We start from the raw sequence: 14,132 nt of genomic DNA on the forward strand, positions 1-14,132 counted from the left end.
ACAGTGCTAGCACATCCATTATCATGATGTCCTAAAACACTACAGGCACACCTCTTTTTTTTATAGCCAATTCATTTATGTAAATTAATACAAATTATTTGCACCTGGATGAATTTGAAATATAAATTGATTGATTAACTACATGTCTGACTGAGGCAGTTTCATTACCAATGTGGTGTAATAGCCAAAATTAAATGAGTTTTGGTTCAGTTTATTGCTTAGCCATTTGATGTCACTAATTCACACAGCAGTAAAAGAAAGTGTATGCACAGTGAAGAGTGTTCGGACTCTGCACACATATTTACTCCAAGATTTTTTCTTTTATAAATCTCGATATGTTTGTGGGAAATTGCATACACACTTTTCTATGCCTATGTTGTGCATACGCAACATTTATGCATCAAGCCCCTGGTCTTTTGGGAATAATTCACCAATGGAGCTTGGTTGTCCTCTATTGGACATTTGTGGTACTGCGTCTGAGCAAATTGCTACTCAACCTAAAATTTGGAACAGAACTGTCGTAGACATATGGCTTTGATTTTGTAGTATTTAAATTTCAGTTTATATTTTTATTATATTTAATTTTTTAAAGAAATAAAAAGTTTGTGAAGTACATTTTTATTACAATAAACTTAAACTTTTATAGCTTTTTTTATTTCACTTTAAAAACTGCTTTCACTTGCACAATAAACTGCCATGGCAACAGTATTAGAGATTTTACATCAGCAGTGTCTGCAGTATTCTAAAGAATCTTGAAGCAATTCATGGAAACACAAGAGGTCAATTTCAAAGTCTGTTAAAAGTGCCACACTTCCTTCTGCCAGTTTGTGGCACTATGACCATGATCCATAATAGCCACACCAATGTGATCAGCACTCATTACCATACATACAGCTTAATTTTCATCAAATTCACACAATGCTCACAGATGATATAAGGCACTCCATTTCCAGTTTTTCACCATAAATGTATTGTTTCGCCATGGTGACAACATTCAAAATTTGTTCGCAATTTAGCATCGGAGGGGGGCTGAGCGATGAGGGAGGGCTGGGGGAGAATTATCACAATCAACCGGGAGAAGGAGAAGGTGGAACCAGAGCTGCAGTTCGATCGAGAGAGAGAGAGGCACAAAGCGGTCTGTGTGTGTGTGTGTGTGTGTCTGCGTGTCAGTTTGGTTTGTGCTGAAAAGCAAACCCTTTTGAGTACAATTTAAAAGAAGTGTCTTATTTTGTGACGCTGAAAAGTGCAGCAATAAATGTCTAACATGGATTGTTGACCCGGTTCCTGCTTCCACCATTCCACATTAAGAACCTGGTCTGTTACAATAATAATAATAATAATAATACTTACAACAACAACAGAGCCTCCACACTTTCAGTTCTTGGGCCTTAATAATCCTTAGAACAATAGCGCCTCTGCATTTTCAGCGCTTGTGCCCTAATAATAACAATAGGGTCTCCACACTTTCAGTGCTTGGGCTCTAGTAAAAAATAATAATCCTTAGAAGAATAATAGGTTCTCCACACTGTCAGTGCTTAGGCCCTAATAAGCAAAGATTTTACAGTTACAGTGAGGCACATTGGAAGTGAATGGGGCAATCTGTAAATGCTTAGCCACAAGACATGCGTGTTTTGAAGGGTTAGTTCACCCAAAAAAGAAAATTCTCTCATCATTTACTCACCCTCATGCCATCACAGATGTGTATGTCTTTTCATCTGCTGAACACAAACTAAGATTTTTAGAAGAATAACTCTTCTAAAAGTCCTTCAGGTGCCTTTTGGCAAACTCCAGGTGGGCTGTCATGTGCCTTTTACTGAGGAGTGGCTTCCGTCTGGACACTCTACCATACAGGCCTGATTGGTGGAGTGCTGCAGAGATGGTTGTTCTTCTGGAAGGTTCTCCTCTCTCCACAGAGAAATGCTGGAGCATGTTGTCATTATGGGGTATTGTTTGTAGAATTTTGAGGAAAATAATTAATGTAATACATTTTGGAATAAGGCTGTAACATAACAAAGTGTGGAAAAAGTGAAGCGCTGTGAATACTTTACGGATACACTGTATATTTCAGTTGCTATAATTATTTTCTATTAGCCTATATAACATTTGTACTGTATTGGCCCTTGGCATTATTTCGGCCATCAGCCAACCTGACCTCTAGACATTGGTATAGCCATTGACCATTGAAAAACCCATCTCTGTCAACCACTAGTCAAAAGCTTTCTGAAGCATAGGACTTAGGACTGTTTCTAAGTTTGGTTGTAAGTATGGGTGGAAAAAATTAATTTCTAATTGTTGAACATAATAATTTGTTATTTTGCTTTAAAGAGCTCAATATTTTAACATGTATTTGCTCACTTTTTTTACTGTCATCTTTACACTATAATTATTCAACTGTCCATTATATGGCAATAAATTGTCCTTCATACACAGTGTGAAATGGCTAAAATGTGGTTTCAAAAAAAAAAAATCAATGCTTTGTTCCCTCACAAGGTCACAAAATCCTTGGAATGTTTTTCTCCACAAATCCACCTGAAACCATCTTGACTGGACCACAGGCAGCTATATTATCTGGGTCTCTCATGTTAGAAAGTGCAGAAGAAAAAGTATGGATAATAATAGCCGTGGCTAATTATTGCATGACTGTTTTAGAATCATGCAAACTTTTTTAATGTTTGATAAAATTGTATTTTAATTATTAATTTTGATGCACATTTAAAAAAAAGTTAATGCAAGTGGTTGCTTCAGAATGTTTCCGCGTTGAGGTAATGGTTTAATCTGAGGATTAATGATACATAAACAAATTGGTTTGAGAGAAGCTACATAGCAGGGACTGGATTGCCTTGATAAAGCCAATCAGATTAAAGTAGGTCTTCTGTCTACTAGGACACCCCAACCTACATGCAATGACCCATAGAAAATACTCAGCTTTTTAAATCATATTAACATATCTATATCAGAGGGGCATATTCAATTTACAATGCAAACATGCCAAATAATTTAAATGGTGTGGATTACCAGTACAAATTATATCCATCCAGGTTTAATCCAAATTTTGATTGGTGAAATTGTGGTGGAGCCATTTTGATAAATTGTGTTTAGAAAAGGTAATCCATGTCTTTATTTAGTTATAGATGTTGATTTACTACTGAAAAAGAGTCTGCATTTCTTAGTACAGTGCTAAGTGCTGAGACATTGAAGTAACTGAAGAAAGCCAAGACCTTAAAGGTTGGGGATGCCATAAGAGATGAACAAAAGCCATTTTTATGGTTGTTCATACATCAAATTATCTGTTGCATGAAATTAAGTTGTTACTGGAGCTTTCACTTCCAGTTCTTTATTATGCTTTTCTGTTGAATTAGTTCAAGCATATTGGATATTAGGCTCATAACAGCTAATGATCAAATGTTGCAAAGCTTTTAAACAAGCAACAACTTTAGCTTACATACTTAGATTTTAGTAGTTGTAGTCATGTTTTGTGCAATGTTTTATGGTTTCTACTGAAGTTGCATGATTACTTCATCCAATGCATTGCTCTACCCCTAATAGTAAACATTTGACATTTTTAGATTATTTACTGTATTAATAATTTTTCTAATTGATGACATCTCTGAATGCTACCTCACTTACATTTTATGCAAGTATATGGTTGAGATATTCTTCTAAAAATCTTTTTGTTCTGCTGAAGAAAGAAAGCCATGCACATCTGGGATGGCATGAGGGTGAGTAAATGATGAGAGAATTTTCATTTTTGGGTGAAATTAAATCCACACTCTCTTACTCACATTCTCTCACTCTCTAGTGGTGTGGAGAACAGAGGCAGCCAGAGCTGGCACTTTAATTCCACTGTGCTTTTTCCTGTTCATATCTGTCAGCGGCTCGCTGCATAATTAGCTGCAGATATCTGCACAGGTTTCCATGGTGCAGCATCATCTCTGTGTGAAAGGCTTGCCTACACACAAACACTCACATGCGCACATACACAGCAGAAACCTGGAGGTTTAGCACTTTATTATATTTATCACCTATTATTAAAGATCTGGAACACCCTTACTCACTATGTGACTTCACAACTAGGAGCAAAGCAATGCATCTGCTCTCTTCTTGATGGACATAACAGTTCTTCACTGAAGTGTTTGTTGATGTGTTACATTCCCATCTGTTGTGTATTAGATCTGTGGTGTTCTTTGCTTTTCCAATCATGGAAAGACACAGAATACCTAACCACCCACAGCTTTTAACCTCTTGAGTCATCACTGTAGGTATGAGTGTCTTTACTGCATAATCATCCACCTTTTCAGTATAAATGCTTTTGCTTGATGACTTGTTGTCTACACCCTACTGAGGCTTGCCTTACTAGTAACATTATGCAAGGGCTCCTGTATGAAAAAGCAATAAATAGTCTTTCTTTTCATATCTCTCTATCTGATTCTTTTTCATTATATCTGTCTGCCTCTCCATGGTTCTCTGGAAGAGAAAACACAGTTTTGCAACATTTTGGCTTTTCAGCCAACAGACAAGGTTTCATTTCAATGCTGTGTGGGCGTCTGCAGTGTAGGAGCTTACTCTGCGGAGCGAAAGAAGGAGAGATAGAGAAAGAGAGAGAGAATGGGGGCCTCCAGTTGTGTTGTACAGAAATCGCAGGCTGAGAGCGGCCCCTGCTGTGTGTGAGGAGGGTTAAAGATGGCTAATGGAGATTTCTGAGCTGCTGAGTAAGTTATTTAGCATGCTAATCCGATTAATCAGTCACTCATTTTACACCTGCAGCAAGGACATTAAATGCAGTGTGCTCTCTTATGGAGTGAATGAACTCCCCATGTCCATTTAGAGCTGCCTTTGTTCCATATTAAACATGTAACTTTATATTTTTTCAAGAGAATTTAAAAAAAATTCACAACATTAGAACCTATCATTCTAAATACAATCCCCACATCTCAACATTTAAAGGAATGTTCCAGGTTCAATACAAGCTCAAATCAACAGCATTTGTGGCATAATATTATCACAAACATTAATTTCGACTCATCTCTCCTTTTCCTTAAAAAAAAAAAGCAAAAATCGAAGTTACAGTGAGGCACTTAAACTGTATGTGAATGGGGAAATTTTTTTGGAGGGTTTAAACACGGAAATGTGAAGCTTATAATTTTATAAAAGCACTTGCATTAATTCTTCTGTTAAAACAAATGTATTATTTGAGCTTTACAGCTGTTTAAATAGTAATTTGTACAGTCGTTTTAGGCTTTGTTGACATTATATCATCATGGAAAAGAAGTTGTAAAATTGCATGTAACTTTACACAGAAAAGGATAGTAAGCGATTGAATCACACTAAAATCATGTTGTAACACAGTTAAAGGATGGGCAAGGAGGAGGCGAGAACCGGCTTGACGATGTAAATCATATTTTAATAGTAAACTTAAGACAACATAAACACACACGACGGACATGTCAGTAAACGATCTCTCTCTCCCGCACGAACCCCTGCAGTCAGCCTTTAACCCTCACGGAGGCATAATTAGCCTGATACGGGACCGGGTGCGTAGGATCACGACCCGGCCCCGCCCTCCGTCCTGCCACATTCCTCCCTCGTTCTCTCAGGCTGGGGAGCCCACGGCCTGACGTACACCCCCCCCCCCCTTTCCCTGGGGGAGGGCGCGCCTTCTGCGCTGTCTGCCGGCAGGTCAACCCATCTACCTGGACGAGGGAGGGGACAAGGGGAGGGAAACAGAAATAATTAAAATGGGGGGTACTTCCTGTAACAGTGTAGTACCTTCCAAAAAACTGTAAAATTTAAAAGAGGGAAAATGCCAAGGCAGAGCGACAGTGAGAGAGAGAGAGGAGAGAGAGATGAAAAAAAAAAAACACTTACCTCGCCAGTTCTCCGATACGCCGCAGCTTGTTCCTCGGCCACTCCTCCACCCTCTATCGGACGACAGCCGCGCCTCTCCGGGCGGATCCGAGGCAGTCCTCCAGCCCCTGGCGGAACACCCCGCCGCGTTCTCGGGGAACAGAGGGGGGTCTCCCCCGCCCCTGGCAGCAGTTCTCTCGCTCCAGGCAGTCGCCAGTGAGTCCCTCCCCGCTCGCGGTCGGCGGTCTTAAACCCTGTTGCGTTTCAGCGGCCGGTAGGCGACTCCTGCGCCCCTGGCAGTGGCCCTGACTGCTACAGGCGGTCAGCTAGAAGCCCCTTCTCCCCTCACGGTCGGCGGCCATCGTCCACGTTCAGGCGGCTGGGCTCGCGTCGGCATACCAGACCCATGGCGAAGTGCCCGCCCCTTTGGGATTAAGAGCACACTCTACGGAGTGTTGCATCCTCTTGGGCACTTGTCAATGACACCTCTCTAGCAGACATCTGCAAAGCAGCGGGCTGGACAACATCCAATACCTTCGCGAGAATTTATGATCTCCGGGTTGAGCCGAATTCATCCTGTGCATTGTCAGGTATGAACAGGTACGTTTTCAGGATAGCTGGCCGGGTATACTGCCTGTGTACAGTGCCTTTCCCCTCCATGAGGCGAAGATGTGCGCTTTCTTTTCTCATGCGTGTTCACTAGTCCATGGACCCTGGATGTCCTTCTTCCCTAGCCCTGCGGTAACCCCTGTGATGTATTTTTCAAGGCTCTCTTTGCCTCCGGTCGCCGTGTTTGTAAAGCTCCTCCCCTTCGGGCAGGACCTATCACCGTGCCTCGTCCATATGCAGATGGTGAGCCCACCTGACGTATTTGCCACATGTTGACCAGGATGTGGTCTCCGCGGTGTCTTTTCCTCCTGAAAAAATAGGAAAGGAAAAGAACACCTTACCCGACGTGAATAAAAAGCATTAAAAGGCCCCAGCCGAAAATCTATATACTCTATGGAGACAAAACATAGAGAGAAAAGGCTGCGACTGGTCTCTTCACCCACTATCCACAGGGATGTGGGGAACTATACAATGTTTTTTGGGGCATTTGGGGAGGCTACGTGCAGACCAAGTGCACCTGCTATTTCGCATGCAGCAGCTTGCTTGCACCTGCCTTGGCAGTTCACGTAGCATTTTGTACTAGGACCCCTAGTATCACTACATTGACACAACGTCGAGTGAGTGACAGATAGGGAATGTCTTGGTTACTGTCGTAATCTCCGTTCCCTGATGGAGGGAATGAGACGTTGTGTCCATCTTGCCACAACGCTGTACACTGTACTACCCACTGAAATGTCCGGGACCTTTTTTCCCAACTATTTAAAAAGTTACATTTAATTAAAAAAAGGACCAATTTAAGTTGACAACACTGCATGGACTATAAGAGACTACAGATTTGTGGATACATTATGCCTAAAATGACTTAATAGCCCATTATTAATAATGCTTGTCAGAATTTTTATTTTTATATTTTGTTTTAGTAAACTGTGAGAGACATGATGTGGGTGACTTGACTTAATGAATTTCTTAACCATGCCGAAACCACGAATCGAGCACCGTCTTGACTGCACAAACAGCGAGAGCAATTTCACCAGTTGTCAGGTCCTATGCTGTGCAAAACTGCCTTGTAGTTTCTAGTACATTGGCTACATACCCATCTTTATGTGTTCGTCGTGCCAGCCACCTCGGTAATCGATGTTATACTGCAGTCTCCGTAGAAACATTCAAGCGTATTGGTTGAGTTAGTGTGCCTCTCTACAGGTGTGTTTGCTCAACATGGTGAAACAAACTCTTGATATGTCTACAACATCAGGGGGGTGCTACAGCTGCTTGCAGACAGTGTCCATTTATTTCTGTTTTGTTATTTTTTGAGTCCTAAAGGCTTGAGTCAGAGTAAAAATGCATCAGAGTCTGTGACAAGTCCAAGACCATTCAAATTGGACTCGTGACTCTGACTGGAGTCCGAACTTGAGTCCCCAAACTTTAGTTAATTTATTTGGGCATATTGGCTACATACAATTTCACTGTGATTTGGGAAATTATGTTTTACATATATGAGTGTCATATTTTGATTTATATGAATTAATGAATTTTACACTTTCACAGCACATTTCTGACACTACACAAATTACTGCAGATATGTACAGTACAAATAATTTTTTATATCAGTGAAAAACATTAACATGCATATTGTGTTCAGTTCACTCAACATTGCAGTTGAACACTATGGGGAAATTCCTTTTCCACAACCTAGTTGAAGCTCTTGTATCATAACGGCAATCTTATGATTGGCAATGATGTTTGAGCCCCACCCATTTAGGTGCACATTTGCCTGGGTTCTTCGCTAAGCAAGACATCTACCCACTTCCTGCAGCATTCAGGCAGGAGCTGTATCCTTTCATATATAAAAATAAATCTGTCCAAGTGAGGTAAAACACACAATAAAAGAGCCGCTTGTGTGTACGCATCTTTTTAAAGATGTCATATCGCAAGTGTTCCTGCAAGTGTCACATCGCTCCGTCAGATTAACATAAGAGCTGTGTTCGCTGCCTGGGAGCACGCCCTCAGCCGAAGCAGCTCTTATGGGCACAGACTGCCCTCATTGTGAGGACATGAGTCTCAAAATGCTCCGCTCTAGGGTTGCCCTCGTTCTGAGGGATTATTCAGCCTCACACGCCCTCCTTCCTCTGTGTTAAGTCTTGAGGGACCTTATTAGGAAGCAAGGCGGAGCCGCGAGGTAGAGGTGGAAGAAACCAAGGAAAATCTTGCCCCACGCAGCATTTTCGCCAGTGTAGTATACACGTTCTGACCTCCGGCCCTCTATTAATGAGCACGGTGCTGTCATATGTGGCAGGTCTGATGAAGATAATGATGCAGTGTCCCTCATCGGACATGGGAGAATGGTCCATGGAGGATGCTGCAGTCCCATCCTTCAGCGAGGGTGAGAAGTGTGCACTGGCCACTGACAGGGAGCTTCTTCACATCCTTACACGGGCGGTTGAGGAGCTCGGTCTTGAGTGGTCTGCTCCAGAGGAGCCGTTAAGTCTTGACTAGATGAGTGGTTCCTGCAGTCCAGCCACTGCCAGCAGACTGCAGCCCAGAAAACTGCACCGTTCTTCCCGGACATCCACGATGAGCTCTTCGTCTGTTATGGAGGCAGCACAAAAGGTATGTCCATCTACAAACAAAGGCTTTCTCAATGGATCGTCGATGCAGACGCCCTAGTTTATGAATCACAGGGCATGAGATGCCTTATTGGTGTAAAGACGCATTCAACTAGAGGCATGGCTTCTTCATGGGCATGGACAAACAGTATATCTCTACAGGATATGCAATTTACTCCCACTAGAAGTCACAAGCACTTCCAATAGAATAAAACTTCCCTTCCTACCTCTGGTTATGAATGGGGTTTAATTATTCTTTGTGTACTATAATCCTCAGATTAAGATTAACTTCCCATCTGATTTTCACCATGTAGGGTTATTTATATTCATACACACTTGAAGACGTATCATAATAAGTCACTGCCCGAAGGGGCCGTGGCTTCATATAGATATTCTTCTAAGTGTTTCTACCCTGGTACATCGTAGAGTATGACGCTACATAGTGCAGCGTGATGGGACTCCATTCCCCATAGCATTCAAATGCAATGTCAAGTGAACTGAATTGATAGGGAACGTCTCATGTTACTCATGTATCCTCGGTTCCCTGAGATGAAGGGAACGAGACCTTGCAAAACTTGGCCACACTACTACTTCAGAGTTGAGGTACAAGCATACATTCTTGTCCTTCAGTCATAAAATTCTTTAGAAATGGTGTTTCACAATTCACAATTCTCCAAATTAGCAGAGTGCATCAATGAAATCAAAGATTGAATGACCAGAAATTTCTTTCAACTCAATTCCAAAAAAACAGAGGTACTAGTGATTGGACCATAAACCTCTAAAAATAAGCAGCTAAAATATAACTTGACTCTCGATGGATGTACTGTTACATCGTATTCTTCAACAAAGAACTTAGATGCAACATTTGATACAAATCTGTCCTTTGAAAATCAAATTTCCAATGTTTGTAGAACAGCATTCTACCACCTCAGAAATATTTCTAAGTTACGACACATGCTCTCTGTTGCTGATGCTGAAAAATGTATTAATGCGTTCATGACCTCAAGACTAGATTATTGTAATGCATTACCGGGAGGATGTCCAGCAAGTTCAATAAATAAACTTAAATTGGTTAAAAATGCAGCTGCCAGAATGCTGACTAGAACCAAAATTTTTTTAACATATTAGACCAATGTTATAGTCATTACATTGTGTGACGCTCTTGTTCTACCCGCTCCGTACGGGACTCTAACTCTCCGGTGTGGGAGGCGGGTGCTCTAACAAGGCGGCTAAAGGCTACAGCCTCTAGCGTCAGTCGCTAGTGCACCTCTTGAGGTCAGGAGAGTGAGGTTTACACACAGCTATCTACCAGCTGGCTCCCGTTACAACTGGCTACCTGTTAAAATTTGTATTCATTTTAAAATTCTGTAAACTACATACAAATCTTTGAATGGCCTAACTCCACAGTACTTAAGTGACCTTCTGACACACTATATTCAGTCACGTTCATTACGATAAAAAAATTCTGGCTTGTTAATTCCAAGAATATCAAAATCCACAAAAAGTGGTAGATCCTTTTCATACTTGGCTCCTAAACTATGGAATAGTCTCTCTAACACTGTTTGGGATGCAGAAACACTCACTCAGTTTAAGTCTAGACTAGAGACTTAATTTATCCCTCAACTCACAATTATTTAGATCTGCCGGAACCAGAAACATCCAACATGATCTATAAATCTGCATAAAATAGAAAGGCATCTACACTAACAATTATTCTATTTGTTTCCATGACTCAAACACGGGATTCATATCCCGAGGTTACCAGAGCCTGCCAGATCCAGCTCCGTTCCTGCTTGTTGTCGAACTCCACTGCTACGCGTCGCTGAGAGATGACGACAAACTACAGCCAGTGCTAGCCAGTCATCACTTCAGTCTTTTGACTGAGGATGAACTGATGCCAATTACAACTGTAAGAGATCGGACACTACATATGCCACTGCCTAAACTTTGGACTAAGGATGGACCTCACAGGACCTCACCAAAATGACCTGCAAGTTGAACTGCGATGCACCTCATTAATCTCTGCCTGCAACACTGATTGAATACACTCTTGAAATGGAATGCATAGAGTATCCTTTAATTGGCAACAAAAGCCTTCATCAGACAACTAACAAAGCACAATGCATATATGTGAACTTCTGCAGTTAATCCAGAATGTACTTCGAAGACATTAGTCATTAATCTTAAAAAGTGAATAAAAAAAATAAAATACAAAATAGAAAACACTGGACCTTAATGTTTATAAATTTACAAATTTAGAACCATGACTTGCACTGCACACAAATAACTAATAATGGCATTATAATCATGTTGTTTAGCCAGAGGGGAAGCCTGGTTTCTCCCAAGGTTATTTTTCTCCATCAACCATCATCTTATAGTTTTGTGTTCCTTGCCACAGCCACATTCAGCTTGCTCACATGGGTTCTTAATACAATTATTATTTAATATCTATACACATTTTACAATCATATTTATTCAAATTACACCGTGATCACTATAAGATATTATAAATATTACTTTCAGTTTTTGTTTGTTCTGCATTCGAAACATCATAAAAATGCTTAGGAGGGCACTTCAAAGGGAGAACAATTGTGACATTCACGCTGGAAGATCGTTTAAAACAGAATTTCAAATAAAAAAACGGAAAAATTGAATTGCGTGATATTTGAGCACAACAACTTAAAACACATACAAAGCTCTCAAAGTGGATGGTGAAGTCTTTGAAAGGAAGAGGGCACAGGGGTGATATCTCTGAATTGTACACACCCCAGCAGCAGTGAAATCGATGAGATATATCTATCTGCAGAGCCGCCGAGCCATATGTCACAGTCTCAGGCCGGAGGTTAGGGTGAGCTAATGGAGCCACAGCAGTTTTAGACCGAAGCTTGTGCCACTTACAGTTTTGAAGCTTAATTGTTTTATATGTTTGCTTTATTAGGTTTAAAACATGCTGTTTTCACATGAATTTCCATTTAATGGTAACACTTTAAAATAAGGTTCTATTTGTTAACATAAGTTAATGCAGCAGGTATCATGAATTATATTTTTAATAATTATTTATTAGTCTTGGTAATGTTAATGGATGAACACACAAATGTTCTTTGTTAGTTCATAGTCCATTAACATATACAACTTTTAATTTTAAAAATAAATTAGTAAATGTTAAAATTAACATTAACCAAGATTGAGCAATACATTAACAAATGCTGAAAATGTAATTCAAGTTAACATGTTAACAAATGGAACCTTATTTTAAAGTGTTACCCATTTGACTATTTTATATGAGATATGATTTCCTTCATGTTCATGCTGTTACAAATAGTACTTAAAAAAGGAACAATTGATGGACATTTAATCACATAAAATTAAAAATAAACATTCAGTTTCAAAGCCTAGCAAAAATGTACACTGAACAAATAGAGAAACTAATAAGAAATGTCAATATTGATAAATTGGAACTAAAATAATAATTTTAACAACTTGTAAACAACAGCAACATTTTAACAGAAATGAAAACACTCAAATTTATAAAACAAATAGATAACATAAAACTTGTCAAATTATACCGTTATTCCAAGAAACAAATCTCCAAGTCATACCTTAAAAAGCAAATGAAATGTGAAGCTCTTTCTGGAAAGTTCTGGTTCTTCAAAAAGACTGCGTTGGCCTTCTTTGTCCTCTTCTTTTAACTGTAGAAATCAAGGCTCTTCAACTGTACCCCTGAATAGCTGTTTATTATCATGCATTTCACAACAGTCTATAATTATTGGTAGCTTCTTCATTAGAGAGGAGTAAAGAATAATGTAATTATTGGTTTTAATATTTGCAGCAACACCTATATACACTCACCTAAAGGATTATTAGGAACACCATACTAATACTGTGTTTGACCCCCTTTCACCTTCAGAACTGCCTTAATTCTATGTGGCATTGATTCAACAAGGTGCTGAAAGCATTCTTTAGAAATGTTGGCCCATATTGATAGGATAGCATCTTGCAGTTGATGGAGATTTGTGGGATGCACATCCAGGGCACGAAGCTCCCGTTCCACCACATCCCAAAGATGCTCTATTGGGTGGAGATCTGGTGACTGTGGGGGCCATTTTAGTACAGTGAACTCATTGTCATGTTCAAGAAACCAATTTGAAATGATTCGAGCTTTGTGACATGGTGCATTATCCTGCTGGAAGTAGCCATCAGAGGATGGGTACATGGTGGCCATAAAGGGATGGACATGGTCAGAAACAATGCTCAGGTAGGCCGTGGCATTTAAACGATGCCCAATTGGCACTAAGGGGCCTAAAGTGTGCCAAGAAAACATCCCCACACCATTACACCACCACCAGCAGCCTGCACAGTGACAGTAACAAGGCATGATGGATCCATGTTCTCATTCTGTTTACGCCAAATTCTGACTCTACCATCTGAATGTCTCAACAGAAATCGAGACTCATCAGACCAGGCAACATTTTTCCAGTCTTCAACTGTCCAATTTTGGTGAGCTCTTGCAAACTGTAGCCTCCTTTTCCTATTTGTAGTGGAGATGTGTGGTACCCGGTGGGGTCTTCTGCTGTTGTAGCCCATCCACCTCAAGGTTGTGCGTGTTGTGGCTTCAAAAATGCTTTGCTGCATACCTCGGTTGTAACGAGTGGTTATTTCAGGCAAAGTTGCTCTTCTATCAGCTTGAATCAGTCGGCCCATTCTCCTCTGACCTCTAGCATCAACAAGGCATTTTCGCCCACAGGACTGCCGCATACTGGATGTTTTTCCCTTTTCACACCATTCTTTGTAAACCCTAGAAATGGTTGTGCGTGAAAATCCCAGTAACTGAGCAGATTGTGAAATACTCAGACCGGCCCGTCTGGCACCAACAACCATACCACGCTCAAAATTGCTTAAATCACCTTTCTTTCCCATTCTGACATTCAGTTTGGAGTTCAGGAGATTGTCTTGACCAGGACCACACCCCTATATGCATTGAAGCAACTGCCATGTGATTGGTTGATTAGATAATTGCATTAATGAGAAATTGAACAGGTGTTCCTAATAATCCTTTAGGTGAGTGTATATATATAT

Source organism: Xyrauchen texanus, chromosome 7 (genome assembly GCF_025860055.1).
Source record: "Xyrauchen texanus isolate HMW12.3.18 chromosome 7, RBS_HiC_50CHRs, whole genome shotgun sequence".
In the NCBI taxonomy this organism is placed as follows: domain Eukaryota; kingdom Metazoa; phylum Chordata; class Actinopteri; order Cypriniformes; family Catostomidae; genus Xyrauchen; species Xyrauchen texanus.